This window comes from Cyphomyrmex costatus, unplaced genomic scaffold (assembly GCF_001594065.2).
Source record: "Cyphomyrmex costatus isolate MS0001 unplaced genomic scaffold, Ccosl1.0 scaffold355, whole genome shotgun sequence".
NCBI classification, from domain to species: domain Eukaryota; kingdom Metazoa; phylum Arthropoda; class Insecta; order Hymenoptera; family Formicidae; genus Cyphomyrmex; species Cyphomyrmex costatus.
The window spans coordinates 263,863-280,233 of record NW_017277720.1 but is presented as its reverse complement, the minus strand read 5'-3'; the positions used below and the strand labels follow the sequence as shown (position 1 = coordinate 280,233).

Genomic DNA, 16,371 nt, shown 5'->3' with positions numbered 1-16,371 from the left:
TTTATATATACAGGGTGTCATTAATCAAGCGGATCACCTATCAGGAGCAGGTAGAGTAGACCGAACTGAGTCGAAAAGTCTTATACCATTTTTCAGTTGACGCAATATTCAACGAGATATTAGACCTTAAGTTATTTCATTAATAAGTTATTAGAACTTATAGATATTATATTATATATTATAGAAGTTTAAAGAATAAGTTATTTCATTAAAAATAAATTCAACGCTTAATATCTCAAAAACTATAAGAGTCCGCCACTTAATTATTAAGGCAAAATTGCTCAGAATCATGACCTTGACAACATATGTCAAGGTCATCGGAGCTGAGTCCCCTAAAGTGCATAATTACCAAAATCTTTTTGTTTTTTAATTAAAAAATTGTGTTATAATCAAAATTTGATTATTGTAAGTAATTTTGAATATAATGACAATTTATAAATTAAAAAATAAAAAGAATTTCATAAATTACATATCAACTAAATAAGTTGTTATTCATACAAAATTTTTGTTAAATGTACTAGAAATTGTAATTTAGAACAAGTATGACTGTACAAAAATATTATTGCCACAAATATGTTTTTATTTACAGGAAGAAAAATGTTTTGGTTGCAGTTAACAAAACAGCAAGAACTAAATTTTTTGGTTGGAGTAACCAAATATTTGGTTAAACCTATTTTAAGCTAATTATTTGGTTGGCTTTACCAAATGTTAGTTATGACAACCAAATACTTTTTTCCGTGTAGAGCATAAAAATCAGGATTAGAGCAATAAGTTAGCACATAAAGAACACTAAATCTTCCATGTGCTTGGAATGATTATGCCCATGTTGACATTCTAACTTAATAGACATATAATGAGCTAGACATCCATCAAGTTGAAACTGCATTTCAATCCGTTACTGTATAATATGTATGTCTTCTAAATAATCAAGGAAATCTACAGGAATAGTGTGGGGAGACTAAAGCTAAAGTTTATTTGTCGTCGATCAACTCATGAAAATAATTAAGAAATCGAATCGAGGTTGCAGTGCACCAAATATCGCCAGATCAATGTTTAGCTACAACACGAGCTGTCCGTACTAGATGCAATACTTGCATTGCTGCAAAAGGTCAACATTTTGAACAATATCTACATTAAGCAAACGAATAAATACAACGTAAATAAGTAATCAAAAAATCCAAAAATGGAAGCTATAACGTTTCGTTTTCTTTTTTTGTCTCTCTACAGGACTTTTTTTTAGTTTATCGATCCTGTACACGTTTCCAAAGGTTAGATACTTAAATTCAGGACACCCTGTATAATAAAGTGATTTTTAATCAATGCGTAAGAAACACTCCAGGTGATAATTTACATAAAAAAATTAAGTGACTGTTCCCGGAGTAATAAAAGTATTTGAATAGATTGTTTTCTGTTAAAACTCAAAATTTTCTTTCTATCAAAATTTTACGAATATTTTTTCATAATTTTTTAAGTGTAGCATTAGTTAATTATTTAAATAATGTAGGACGCTGTTAAGTTATAGACTTTAATTTTTAATTGATTCTAATTTAATTTTTGTATTTTTGAATCTATTTAAAGTATTGTACTATATCTTTAATTATGCGAGTTTTTAATTCTTTAATAGCAACATTATTTTAATCTATATTACTACAATAATTTTATTAATGCAAAATTATATTCTTAATAATATAGATTAAATTAGATTAAAGAATTGTGATATGTGCATTAAATGTATTTATTACTGAACACTATGTTTACTCTTTGCTTGATAACCCTTAAAAGATCAAACATTTCACATATACTAATACGTCATAAGGTCAGCGAAGCTAATAATTTTGCTTTTATAACTTTACTTGCTTTTCATTTGGTATAAACATTTCTATTTAATAACGATTACGATATTTTAGATCAATCTGCTTTTGAAAGATTAATCTGTCTAAATACAAGTAATTTTTTTACAAAAATTGAATAATTAAAGTTCCACAATTTTTTAATATTTATTATAAGTGGCTTAGATATTAAAAAAAAATTTTTTTTCCACAATTTTGTTAAACAACCAGCTCTAAAAAGAAGTGTTTAAAATTGAACAAGAATAGCAAAGATTCTAAAAATACATTAAAATAAAATGAAGGAAAAATAGGCCAATGTGGATGTCAGTACGCATTAATAACAATTAATATACATATATATAATAGTTAATCTGCTACTTGTAGTAAATTACATGTACACTGAAAAAAATATTTTGTAGAATTATATAATTATGCTGGGTTTTTTCCGACCCAGCATAATCATGTAATATTCTAACCTACACGGAAAATTACAATTAATTTTACATTCAATAAGTATGTACCATATTTACGATATAGGACAGCGCGACGCACAGTGAGCAGAAAAACTCTCTTTGTGGACAAAAATCGACCGACGCGACGCTCTAATTCTTCACCGATTTTAATATTTTTTTTAATGCTATTGTGCGTAAATTTGGATTACGGTCCGAATTAAAAATGGCCGAACCAATAAAGTGAGCGAAAAATACGATACCAAATAAATTTGAAATAAATCATGCATATATTTACGCAGAAATATTATTATATGTTTGCGTATGTGTTGCACGTCAAAAATAATGAATTTTCAATTTGAATAAAAAAATGACGGATGTAAAAATGAAGGAAAGTTTGATAAATAATAGAATTTTTATAAAAGTATAAAAATAAGGGACTCTTTTTTATGCTGTTACATAAAAAAGCATGCATCTTTTTTTTTCAAAAACTGACTTTTGTTATATTACTTCATTATAAATACATAAGTGCATTACATGATGAACCAATAATTAAGCTTCTTTACCAAACGTCAAGGTATCAGTCATGAAAGAGGTTATTTTTTAAGGCTTTATGTACATATATGTGTATATAAAACCTTGAAAATATATATGTACGTATATATATCTTTTATTTTCTGTTACTTTTCATACGCAAACACATAATAACATTTCTGCGTAAATACATGTATGATTTATTACATTCGGTATTTTTCGCTCACTTTATTAAATCGGGCATTTTTAATTACCGTAATCCAAATTTACGCACAATAAGCTTAAAGCTCATTAAATTTCGAGCATAAAAAAAAACATTATAATCGGTTAAAAATTAGAACGTCGGTCGATTTTTGTACACAAAGAGAGCTTTTCCATTCACTGTGCGGTGTGGCGTGGCATGATTCTCGATATGCTCACGCTAAGTGCAGATTCTAATTGGACAATAATTACACAGTAAATGTAAAATCACACAATAAACGTAAATTTTTTTTTCTGTAATTTTGCATAAAATTATTGTTTTCGTTTATATGTTGTAAAAATATCACTAAAATTTAAAATTAGAAGTTACATTTTTACACATTCACATACATATATTTTACCATTAATATGTATTTTTACTTTAAAAAATCTGGAAAAGAAAATTTCCAGTTATACCATATATCAATTAAGAGGTAATTTTCCAATCATAAACATGTAATTTCCATATAAAATTACAAGCACAATTTTTTTTAGTGTAGGTATCAAACGCATACGTTTCAACAACAATTTTTGATACATCAATGTATATTACACATGAATTATTTGTAACTGATGCATAAATAAATAAATAAGTAAATGAAAATAAATCATATACATATATTGTATTTGAACGGTAGAAAACATAAGTTAAATAAGACTATAATAACAATGTTATAAAGTATCTAAATATAAAACAATACTAACAAAATAAATAAATAATATCAAATTTTATTTGGACCGTGAGAGTTTTTAAACTAAATACCGACGAGAAAATGGCATCTAGCGGTCAAGCTAGATCTCGGATGCTTCTCATATAATTTCGTGTGAATTTATATGCTACGTATGTAGATCCTTAATCCGCGCTAAAATATTTTCAGACTTACAACGCAAACTAATAAACTACCGCAGTAGTATCACGAGTTAAACTGACTAACAATCCAACAATTTTTTATACTCATTGCATCTTAGATCTTAATAATATGTTGGGTGACACATTAAAATCTAAGAATGGTATACTAAAAATCTGTAATTTACATCTGTGTGTGTAGTTTACGTTGTAAGTCTGAAAATATTTTGACGCGTATTTGAGGTATATCTACATACGTAGTATATAAATTCACACAAAATTAAATTAGAAGCATCCAAGATCTAGCTTAACCGTAAATGGTTGATTCTCGTTGGCATACTTAGTTTAAAAATAAATAAAGCCGGAATTGCATGCCTATGTCAAATGAGTAATACCTTAAATATGAGTAAGATTAATATTGTTGTTATTGACATCTACGTTTGTTCTTATTAGTTTCTTTCCTTATTAGCATTTTTCCTTCATTTAAAAAAAAATTTTTTAATATGAAATTATTCAAGAAAGATATAATTATGCAGATTTATATCGAGATTTAAAATAATGTGGATATTTTTAAACCATTTATATTATATTTATAGTAAACAGAAAATTTGAAATGTTAGTGATAAAGATATAGCATATAGAAAGGGATTCGATAGCAGATATATTTTGCGATATGCGCATCCAATCAAAGAGATAATAAAAGTGTATAAGATAATAAAAGTAATTACTTACTTTCTCAATAATTCAGTAACGTTTCTGCTGGAGAACTCTTAATTTCGTCAAAAAGATAAATAAACGTATCTTTTAATTTAATAACGTTTATAAAAATTCGTTTTATTTAAATATGTTCGATGTACGTTTTAATCACGTTTCTAGGCAATTACATTTATAAGAAAAACAATTCCACAAAGCGATTAAACATCCAAGCGAATCAATGTATCTTGAACATTCTATTAAGCACTTATACATATAATTTGCACTTTGAACAGTCGTCGAGCCGATAGAGTACCGGAGTACGTATAATTACTTCAATAAATAGATTTCGAATTCTGACAGAGAATAAACGCGACTCACGTATACAATTGAGTGTTCACCTTCACTTTACTTTGACTTGTTAAATTTCTTTAATGTCAATGTCAATTATCTTTCGCGTTTTAATTAAATCACTATATTGCATTTTTTTTCTATTGTCTTCTAGAATATGTTTTAAGAATGTTGAATTATACTTCTTTGGTATATCTTCTAGTTCACACGTCCTTATTCATTTATTTATTATTTAATATTTATTTCCACGACACTTAAGGCGAGCCACTCTGAAGTGCTTTTCGATGATTCAAAAGGATCTCTAAGGATAGCCGAGTCTAACGCTGTGATGATGTTTAGAGTGCTAGTCCTCAGAGCTGCACTCTCACGGCTTCGCCGAATCTTCGGTAAGACTGATCAGTTCTTTACCGAATCACGTTTACTGTTTCCGCGCCGAAGACACATTCTGACAGCACAGTAGTGGGGCACTACTGAGTCGAAGTAACCATGAGTCGGATCGTATCATTCAACTTGTTTGAGGCAGAACGTCTTAGGCTGACGACGAACGCGACGAGGAAAATAGAGACGACTGTATAGTGCCTGGAGCACCTTCTCTTCCTGGATGCACGTCCAATACCGCATAAGAAGGAGAACTGGGGAATCCTCGGACGCATGTCCGATGAATCACAACTCCACGTCACTTCGCCGTCAGCATAACTATGATCAAAGCGAAACCGAAGACTTATAGTATATTTTTTCGATGACGCGAATATCCTTCCAATTATGTAAGCGCGCGTTTGAAAAATCACGTAATAATTCTTCTTTATTTTTCTTCATTTTCTCCTGTTTCTTCTTATATTTTTAGCTTGCCCTTCTCTTACACCTGCATCCGCAATGTATTATAGTTTCGTCATCTATGATCAATCAAAGAATTAAAATCTTTAGTTAATCATATTCCTTTCAAATTAGGTGTGTCAGAGACGTCAGAATCTATTAAGTAAGATTTTATTTAGTATTTCCTTTAAAAATTTTTACTATTTACTATTTCCTCGATTTGTTTTTTTTGTACGCATTTATTACCTTTGAAACAAAATATTTAAAAAAATGCGTTTGAGCACGTGTAGAGATATATCAATAAAACGAGGTACATGGCAACGTGTATATACTATAAAAAATTAGCATAAAACGAGATGCTGCGATCATTACAGAAATATCTTTCATTGTGCGATAAAAGTATAAAAATAGCAAATATAAGAAAGAATAAATTATTATCAAAATTCAAATCATCATGTACTCACTCATCAGAATATGCAACAATATGCAGAATACTTTATTCATATTGGATCAATTTTTAATAGAAGACTGTTAATAAATTTGAAATTAATTTTTGTTTAACGAATCTGTTTAAAATAAATTACTATTTTTTACCTTTTCCAGAAAATTTCTATGTAAAATTTAATGTCTCATTTATTAGAGAGACATCAATTTCAAAAGTTCTACTTTAGATGTAATATGAAAAAATAAAACGAGAATTGTTGATCCTTTAAATTCTTTTTCGCTATTTCCGGTTGCAAAAGTAGAAACAGATAAGTTCGTGGTTATACTTCCGGCACGAATGGACAAGAAGGCAATGCAAGTTGGATTGTCAAGGAAAAAAATTTATATCTTGTAATTAAACTATTTTTCATTACGTTTTAATAAAAACGGTATAACATGTATTTAACGTTTAAGGAAATTATAATGCATTAAAATACATGACAGTTTTCAATAATAACATTTTTAATAATTTTGAAGCACCTTTAATTTATTTCTTCTAATAATGAGCAATTTGTATTCTTTAAATGTTACTTAATTTTCTTAAATGGTTCCATATATTTACATAAAAAAGAATTAATAAAAAAAATTTTGTTCTTTTTTCCTTGAAGAGAAATTATCTAGAGTTTGATTTATATTAAAGAGATTATATATAATAATAATAGCATAATTGCAACTTATTTATCAAGTTATTTGAATACATTGTTGATTTAGATCCAAATTATATATGCAAATTACATATGTATAACAATAATAATTTAGGCGGCTGTTTAGGAATCAGCGCAGTAAAATAAGTGCACAATTAAATTCTAAAATATACTTTACTATAATTTAGAAGTACAAATATATTTGGATGTTTCGACCATTGGTTTTGGCCATCCTCATAGCAAAAGTGTACAATATAAAAAATCCTAGCTTTGTTGATTTATTGTTCATTAGTTTTGTAATCCATACGTCAAGCACAATCATTCGCCTTTGAAGAAAAAGCTTCCTAGTGATATGATTCTGTTTTTCTATATAAAATTAAATGTGTGTTATAATAATTACATTAGATAAAAAAAGCAAGAAATTTTATTTACCTAAAAATCCGTGGATTACAATAAATATTATAGGTTAAAATTATTTCGCATTTCGGTGTAACATATAATTTTGTGATTATAAACGTTTAATTCTTATTCACATTCCTTGGCGTCACCATTCACACATTTACACCGCAATGTTACAGCACACGTCACTAAATATGACGTCTGTGAATTAAACGTTCCTGAATACTTTTTTGAAAATTCCATATTGTATTTATAGATTTTATTGTTTAACGTAATATTCCTAAGAATTCCGCAAGACATACAATTTCCTGTTAAACTGCATTTGCTTAATTAATGCAAATCAACTATGATAGTAAAAAGAATCATAATTTCACTTACATATACATATATAAGTTAATCGGTAACTTTTCTGTATATAATATAATATTTATACATTACTAATCGAAGAATTTATAATAGAAAATATTTAATCATATTTATAATAATTTCCGCGAAATGTTAGATTTAAACTTCTATCCATATACATAAAAAGACTAGAAAAGGTGTAAATATATTATACATAAAATATCTATAAATATTTATAAAAAATATTTATAAATTCTTTGCTTTAAAACCACATTTTTTTTCCTTTAAAACAGAAATTCTGTATAGTTTAAAAAATAAAAAATTGTCTGCTCTAAAAACTATAAAAATTATGTAAGAAAACATTTTCCGCTGTTACATATATATATATATAACAGAGAATTTGTTTCATCGAAGCGCAGTCGTGTCCAAAAGTTAGGTTTTATTGATGAACTTTTTTGTTAATAACTTTTTAACGAACAACGAGCGACGGCTAAAAATTCTTCAACGTCACTCGGGATCATGACTTGATAACATATGTCAAAGTCAAGGTCATTGGAGGATAGTCTCTTATACTATATAAATAACAAAATTTACATTTGTATTTATTTAAAACATAAAAAATTGGACGTTTTATAAACATACATATACAGGGTGGTTCAAAATAACCTTTTGTCTTTAAAGAGACATATTCCGAAGCTTAGTTTTTGAGTTATAACAAGAAATAGCGTATCACAAGTCGAATACGGAAGGTAATCAGGGGCGGCGCATTTACTGAGGCATATGGGGCCCGTCAGGCTCAGCAGTATACACGACAGTACACACGCCTAGAAATCCTAGAATATACATTCAAATTCTTTCTATTTCTGACACGCACGCACGTACGCACGCACACATTCTTACGCATCTATTTATTCACTCAGTTATCTACATTAATTATTACTAACTTTAACTTGAAAATAATATCGAAGCATTTATCATTTTGCTTTGTACGGTTCTAATAAAAACTCACAGTTAAAGCATTTTTGGTACAAATGTAAAGTCAGACAAAATAATAGCGCGAAGTCAACATAAGTTCGCAAATCGCGAATTTCTATTACTCTTACAAATGTAAAATTTTACTCAGATATCAGATTATTTAAATATTACTTTCAAGTTAAAATTATTAAGCGCAATTAAAGTGCGTAAGATGTGTGTGCGTGAGATAGACGGAGAGAAAGAATTTGAATGTGTACTCCAGGTGTGTGTACTGTTGAGTCTGACAGGCCCTGTAAAGCCCGTGTCACACTATACGGATTGTGGACGCGGATCGGATTGAGATTGCGGATCGCGCATCAGAATTCAATCAATCAAGACAAAGCTACTTTGTTTTGATTGGCTGAATATCGATGTACGATCTGTAATCTCAATCCGATAACTATTTCTGATACGCTAACTCAAAAACTAAGCTTTGGATGAATTTTTACCAAAGGAAAAATCGTCTCATTAAAAACTTACAGTTTCGTTATCGGCTTCTGCAGTCGACTCGACATTATGTGAGAAGCCGATAACGAAACTGTAAGTTTTTAATTTTCTTCCGTTTTTTGTATTGAAATGTAGCTAGCGCAATTCATTGTTGTCGATACTTTAATTATGCAGAAGGATTTTTCCATCCGTAAATGCAATTAAGAGAAACGAGTCTTTAACTAATTGTAAGTAAGTAATGATAAAACAGGACACTCCAGCATCCCTTAAGGACAAAAGGTTATTTTGAATCACTCTGTATATCAATCCCAGAAATTACAACAAATTAAAATATAGATTTATGAACTTGCAATTAAATGTAGTATACTTATCATTCTACAATTCTGCGTCTACTTGCTGTTTTAAATTCTTTAGATATAATACATCAATTGCTTGTCTTGGCGTTTCATGATACAATAAAGCTATTACTGATACTTTGTCATATTCTGAGAAAACTAAAAATATAAAGATACAAAGTGTTATTATTATACATCATGGTAAACAAATGATTAAAGTACCGAGCTTCTGACAGAAATAAAATATGTTTATTAAACATTTTGTATTATTAATACATTATATATAAAAAATTGTTATATTTTATTTAAAATTTATTTTAGATAATCTATAATTTGTATCAGACTTCAAGATAGAATTTTATTTATAATTTTGTATGCCAAACTTAATACAAAAAGTAATAAAGTGTACAACCGCCGAATTAAGGAGGATAATGCACAGTATGCCGAGGCGATTATGCATCCGCATCATAACAGGACGGTGTTGTTCGCCGCCATTCTGTTGGCGGAACTTCCGCCCGCCGATCTCCTGGGGTGCGTTCCAAAATTCGACTCTGTCAACTCTGAGTATCTTTCATCCTTGTTGTTCGCCAAATGTTGAACAAAGATAAAAGATACTCGGAGTTGACAGAGACGAATTTCGGAACGCAACCCTGGCTGCGGGCAGGGCGGTGGTTTATCGCATAGTGGCCGCCTCCCGGCACGATGGGATACCGGTCACCCCTCGTATGGCCGCGGCTTGGAGAGGGGTTATGAGGAACCGGATCTTCGAGAGGTGGACGGAGAGTCTACGCGAGGACCCGATCCTATCAACCAAAAGGATCGTGGAGGCTGGGATGCAATCCCCAGGGCGTCTCCACTATATGGGCATGAGGATGGACATTGGCAGGGGTTTTAGTGGGTATTCCCGTCCTAGTTAGGATTAGGACGAGTGAGTCCCACATAACCAGGTCAGGTTCCTGACCGGGTATGTGTCACTGCATTTCCCCTACCTTACAAAAAAAGTAATAAAAAATATGCATATTATGTATAAAAAATATATATTAAAAATATACAAACATGTATCAAGAGACATAGCATATAAAGTGTAATTGTAATTAAATTCTACTATCTGAAATCTAACGTTGAATTATAAAATATTCAAAAGGTAGGCTCGATTGATAAAACATTTTTTCTCAAATGTTTAGAAAAAGTACTTTTAAACAATTTGAAAAAGAACATACAGTCACGACGCAGAATATTGTTAGCGAATGTCATTTATTTTGATTTAGATGTAAAAAGATATAAAATACCTTAATGTTTCGGTCTATTTTAGATCATCATCAGTAACACAAAAAATATTTAAAAGACTTGATTTATTATATTTACATTTATTTTTCTCATAATTTTTACGTTATATATACTTTTGAAAATACAGACTATGTAATTTACTGTAGTCTGTTTTATTTAAACTTTAATATGTTTTAATGTTTAATCTTTCAATTTAGCGTTTTGAGATGAGAATGAGAATATTTTGAATAACTAGTTTTCAATGCTCATCGAAATTAATTAAAGAAAAATCATATTACAATCTGCTATATTTCTAATAGTAATTGATTAGACATTGTATAATAAATAATTTTTTCAATTGTTCTAGTAAAATCTAAAATTATTCACTTCATAGAAAACTTACTAAATCAAATGTCTGGTGATTCTTCCTCTAAGGATTTTTAATGACATTCGTATCAAATCCTGACATTATCCTGAAAGATTTCTTCAGATTTTACATAGTAATTGTAAGATATTATACAAACACAGAATTTCTGTAGTTAGAGGTATCTGCATGGAATATTCCAATTAGAACATACTTTCTATCAAAAATAAAAATAAACAAACATTAACACGTAACTTTTATAAGTGACATATATCTACGTATTAATATTTTAATAAGCATATCAGCTTTAATTTTTGATATGACTGTATAAGTATTTTTTATGCAAATTTTGCAACAGTAGATGTCTTATAATTTGATTAATTTTTTTCTTGTTTTTTCTTCTTTGTGCTGATTCTAAGAACATCATGCGGAAGAGGTGATAAATAATTAATTTCTCATGTTTATAACATGTCTACAAGTAGTCAATCATTTCACAAAATTTATATAATTTACTATGTAGTACATCATAGCAATTATAGAGATACAAGAATAGACATGATTTAACAGTGCAGATAAATATCCCAGCATACTAACTAATTAGTGAATGATGATTATTACTCTATACTCTCTGTATAAATGTCTTTGTATGTATGTATTATTATTTTTGCAAAGAACAGAGTTATAAGATTTAATATACATTATATCTAAAATCAATTGAATTTTAACAATATTAAATAAATATTTTTTTTATTAAAAATTTAATTTTTTCGCATTACTCATAACTCCTGTTTATAAAATATCTTTTAATCCAAGGATCGGCAATAGTGCATGCAATATTCGAGACATCAAAATTCTTGTCTTATCTCGAAATCCAGACGAGATATATACATATATATTATATATACAGGGTAGGCCATTTTAATCTCCCCAACTGAATTTCTCGTAATCTAAGCCATATAGAGAAAAATGTTTCAAATAAAAATGAAACGGTGTTGAGGGGGACACGTTTTAGTCACGTTGTTTTTTTTCTAAGTGGAGACGCTAAAAAGATATGAAGGTCACCTCCACTTTTTTAAATGGAATTATGTAACTTTTTAGATAACGTGATTTCTCTAATTATTTTGCATATGAAAGTATTAAGATAGAGATACCAAAAAACCAATAGTTTTCGAGATATTTTACACTTTATTTTGATACATATTGACACAAAATGTTAAATAACTCGCAAACTGTTGACTTTTTGATTATCGTACCTTAATACTTTTGTGAACAGAATAATGAGATAAATCAAATGGTGTAAAGAAAATATATAGTTGCTTTAAAGAAAATATGTATACAAAATGGATAATTTTTTTTCAGTGCATACTTTTATTCTGTGAAAGGATTTTGCAATCCGTAAAGCCAATTCGGATATTTCTCCTCAAATAGAATCGTGATAAAACAGGACGACTTTAGCACCCCCTTAAATGCGGACAGAGAAGAAAAAGAAGAAGAAGAAAAAGGGGACGTTTCTTTATTTTTCATTAAAATCACCACTTTTCGACCGCTTGTATCTCCAGAACGGCTTGACCGATTTTAAATTTTATTGGCTCAAATTACTCGTGGTGATGCCGTTTTTTAGGATATATAACGTTCGATTCAAAATTTTTTTATATTTTATATTTTAGTAGTTATGCACCCCCCAAAAATGGACTTTGGTGGCTCAGGATAAGAGACTTGTAGTGTCTTTCAGTTTTTGAACATGGTCAGAGACACTACCGCGTCTCCTGATATACAATATATAGTATATGTACATATAATATGTATTATAATATATTTTTAAATATTTTCTAATGTTTTTTATTAAAGAATTTATTTTTCCGCACACAAAAAAATGAATTCTTAAAGAAATTCATATATGCTTTAATTTATGAATATTTTATTCTTAAAATAACGCTAAGAATAAATAATCTCCGATTGAGAATAAATTATTCTTGAAACAAAGTGAAAAATGTTCTTAGTTGAAAATTAATTTTACTTTAATTAAAGAATAGAGTGGCATTCGTTCAAGATTAAATATGCTCGTATTAACATTATTTTTCCTTCAATGACGCCTTTCATCAAATTAATGAAAGTATAAAATTATTTTAATTCAAACGATAATATTCTTATATAAACATTAGTGATTTTACTAGACTTAATGCATTAAATGCTTAACACAGACTTATCTAATATATCTTCGTAACCCAAACTAACACTTGTAAACTTTTCTTTCTTATTTATATTCATTAAAATTTTCTATAATCTGTGGGTGTTAAGTTCGATTTTGTATATCTGTGTTAACTTTTATGTATTTTATTACTAATGCACAAATTTTAATATCTACAAATTACAAAAAATATTATAAAAGGAAGGTTTACAAGTACACAGCATTAAAATTTGTATCAGAATATGGGACATTGTTATAATTACATTTATAGCAATGTCCCATATTCTAACATAGATTTTAATACTGTGCACTTGTAAACCTTTTTTTATAATTTGACATCGTTTGTAATTTATAAATATTATAATAAAATTTATATATTAATGATAAAAAATAGATAAAACACAGATACACAAAACAGAGCTTAATGTTAGAAGATTAAAACCGCCACAGTTGCTTATCCTCAATTGTAATGTAATCTCCAATCATAAGACCAAAATGCCTCACAAAGCACAGTGTTTCAGCAGCTGCAAATGGAAGACTTTTTTCCTTGAAGTTTTTTAGTTCAAGGATACCTGGCCTGTTTGATACCTCACAATAGCCATAATCAAATACCTGAATCCTATTTAACTCATCAATAATAAAGCGTTTCAGCTCAATTAATTTCAGAATCAATAAACACATATCATAATTCCATGATCCTTCATCGAGATCATACATTAAGTCATAGGCAATATTTTCAGTACAGTGAAATGCCAAAAGATCGTTCCATATACAATAAGATTTTATACTTGTGATGCTAACGTCATTTATGGCAACATCTGCAGCATAATTTTGTCAATTCCTTAGAAGAAATGGATTGGCTTTTGTTTGAGTATAAGATATATTTTTGTGAATCTTGCATCTTCGACAACAATAGTTTGCATTGAAGGAATTGGTAAATCATAAAACATTATGAACACCTTCATTATCATTTTTTATCAATTTTTTACCAATGCATTTCTATATTATTTGTGGGTTTCTTAAAACAGCTACACATAAGAAACAGTACATGTATTAGGAAACTATAATAAATAAAATAGCTTTTTATATAACTTATTTTTTACACAAATCATAAAGTAACTTATTTTTTTACAGAGAATTACACAAAGTTTAAAAACTGAAAACTCCTAGAAAGTACATGTACATTTCTTTATCTAGTAAAAAAGCTTCAACTGTTACTCAATTACTTATATATAATTAACCAAATTTGAAAATTTTAGCTAATAAATTTGATAGGAGTTAAATTGTTCTCTTTTAGTTATTTGCAAATTACGATTATCTACAGTTGCTTTAACAATCAGGCTACTTAAAATCACATTAACTATTTAAAAATTTCATGAAAGGTCTAAACTATAAGCTCTAAAAATTGATTATAGGAAAATAAATAAAACATTAAATATGCAAAATAAAAAATAAATAGAAAACCTGTTTTTGTGGAAGATGATTCATTATAAGTATTCTGTTTAGATGTTTTGACTCTAGGAATAAGATTTTTCTTTCTCATCCATTCTTTCACAGATTTCTTGTTCTATCAAAAAGTTTTTCCTCTAGCAAGAGATTGATTACTTCCCTCTTCTTTTGGAGCAATGTAGTAGACATTCTAGAATATTAACAAATTATTAAAATGAATGAAAGATTTATATGCAACATTAATGTAGTTTACAATATATATAGGAAATGTGGATAGTCGTAGAGTTTTAAGTTGTAGAAAACTGACCAATCATAGTCAATTATTCTCGTCATGTTCGATTGTGATTGTCAATTTTCTACAACTTAAGACCCTACGACCATGTACGAATTGTACATTCAGCATAATATGCAGATGAAACTTAGCATAGTACCTCTTCATTTGTAAATAGAGTCAAAATCTTGTCTTTTAATATAGCTAACTCAGTTTTTTTTGGACTGTAAACAGAAAATAAAGAATAAGATATGAATAAGGTATGTCACTAAAATTAAATAATGATTGTTATTAATTTTTAATAATAATTGGTACAAATTATACCAGAAGGTTTGCGGGTTATCGCCGTGTCTTTCTTCATTGTTAATGCCAACGTTTCGTGAACCGTACCGTTCACTTCATCAGGGCGAGGGGTGCGCTGATACAAATTGTTTTTCAACAGAATACTTTATAACATCCTATTTGCCATTCGATGTGATGTTCCTCACAAAATACTGTTTTATTATATTTAATTTAGAATTGTACTGAGGATGACTCAAAATGAGTCGAAACGTATATATATTGATCATTCAATAATGATCCTTTATTCAATAATAAAGGATATTTGTAATTCAGATTATTCTATAAACAAGGCTTATTAAAATTGCGTTCCAATATCCACGCTGCACTCTCATTCGCCCTTGAAGACTGTACTGATAAAGAATAAGATTAATCTGAAAGTATTTTAAGTTTTCAAACAGAAAATAAAATTTGCTACGTTTTTAGTCAGAAAGAGCACACAAGTTTTAATTTAACCACTGTTATTTACATGTATTCAAGTAACTAAGAGAGAAAAACATTAAAACATATTAATAAAATAACTTACTGAGTGATATGGAAAAGTAATCATTTAACAACAATGTCTACAAGGGCTGTTCGATCTTCTTCTTCCAAATACTTATTTATTTCATAAGTTTGAAGAATGGCCTTACCCTCTAAAGACTGACCAAGCAGTTTCTTTAAATCCTGAAAGTAGAAATAACAAAATTTTTTGCAATGTTCTTATAACAGTAGCAATAAAGAGTCTGCAGTTTTGATGTGAAAGCTTGATTAATAAAAAATCATAAAAAAAAGTTTGTTCTTGGATGATGATAAAAAAATTGATATATATCAAACATAAAAAATAATTAGTTTTAGCTAGTGCGTTATAAAAATGTAATAAAAGCAAAATAACTACAAAATATTTTGATCATATTTTCTCGATGGCACGGGTGCATATAAAAATCTTAAGCTGACTTAAACAATGAAACTAAAAGTAAAAGTCAAATTTTTTTACTTACCAAATCCATTAATTCATTTGAAGCACTTAAAGCAGTGATTCTTTTTTCAGCAAACATATTTGGATCAATCATTTTTTTCTTCTTAACAGAA

General features: G+C 28.6%; 1 long non-coding RNA gene across 1 annotated transcript; it reads right to left on the bottom strand.

Moving 5' to 3' along the window:
* Positions 1-14,251: 14,251 nt before the first annotated feature.
* LOC108776357 (uncharacterized) lies at positions 14,252-15,186 on the bottom strand. Its single transcript, XR_001940784.1, has 3 exons — positions 15,122-15,186; positions 14,706-14,880; positions 14,252-14,269 (listed from the first exon to the last, which is right to left on the bottom strand). It is a non-coding gene; the product is annotated as an uncharacterized LOC108776357 (long non-coding RNA).
* Between the last annotated feature and the right edge of the window lie 1,185 nt (positions 15,187-16,371).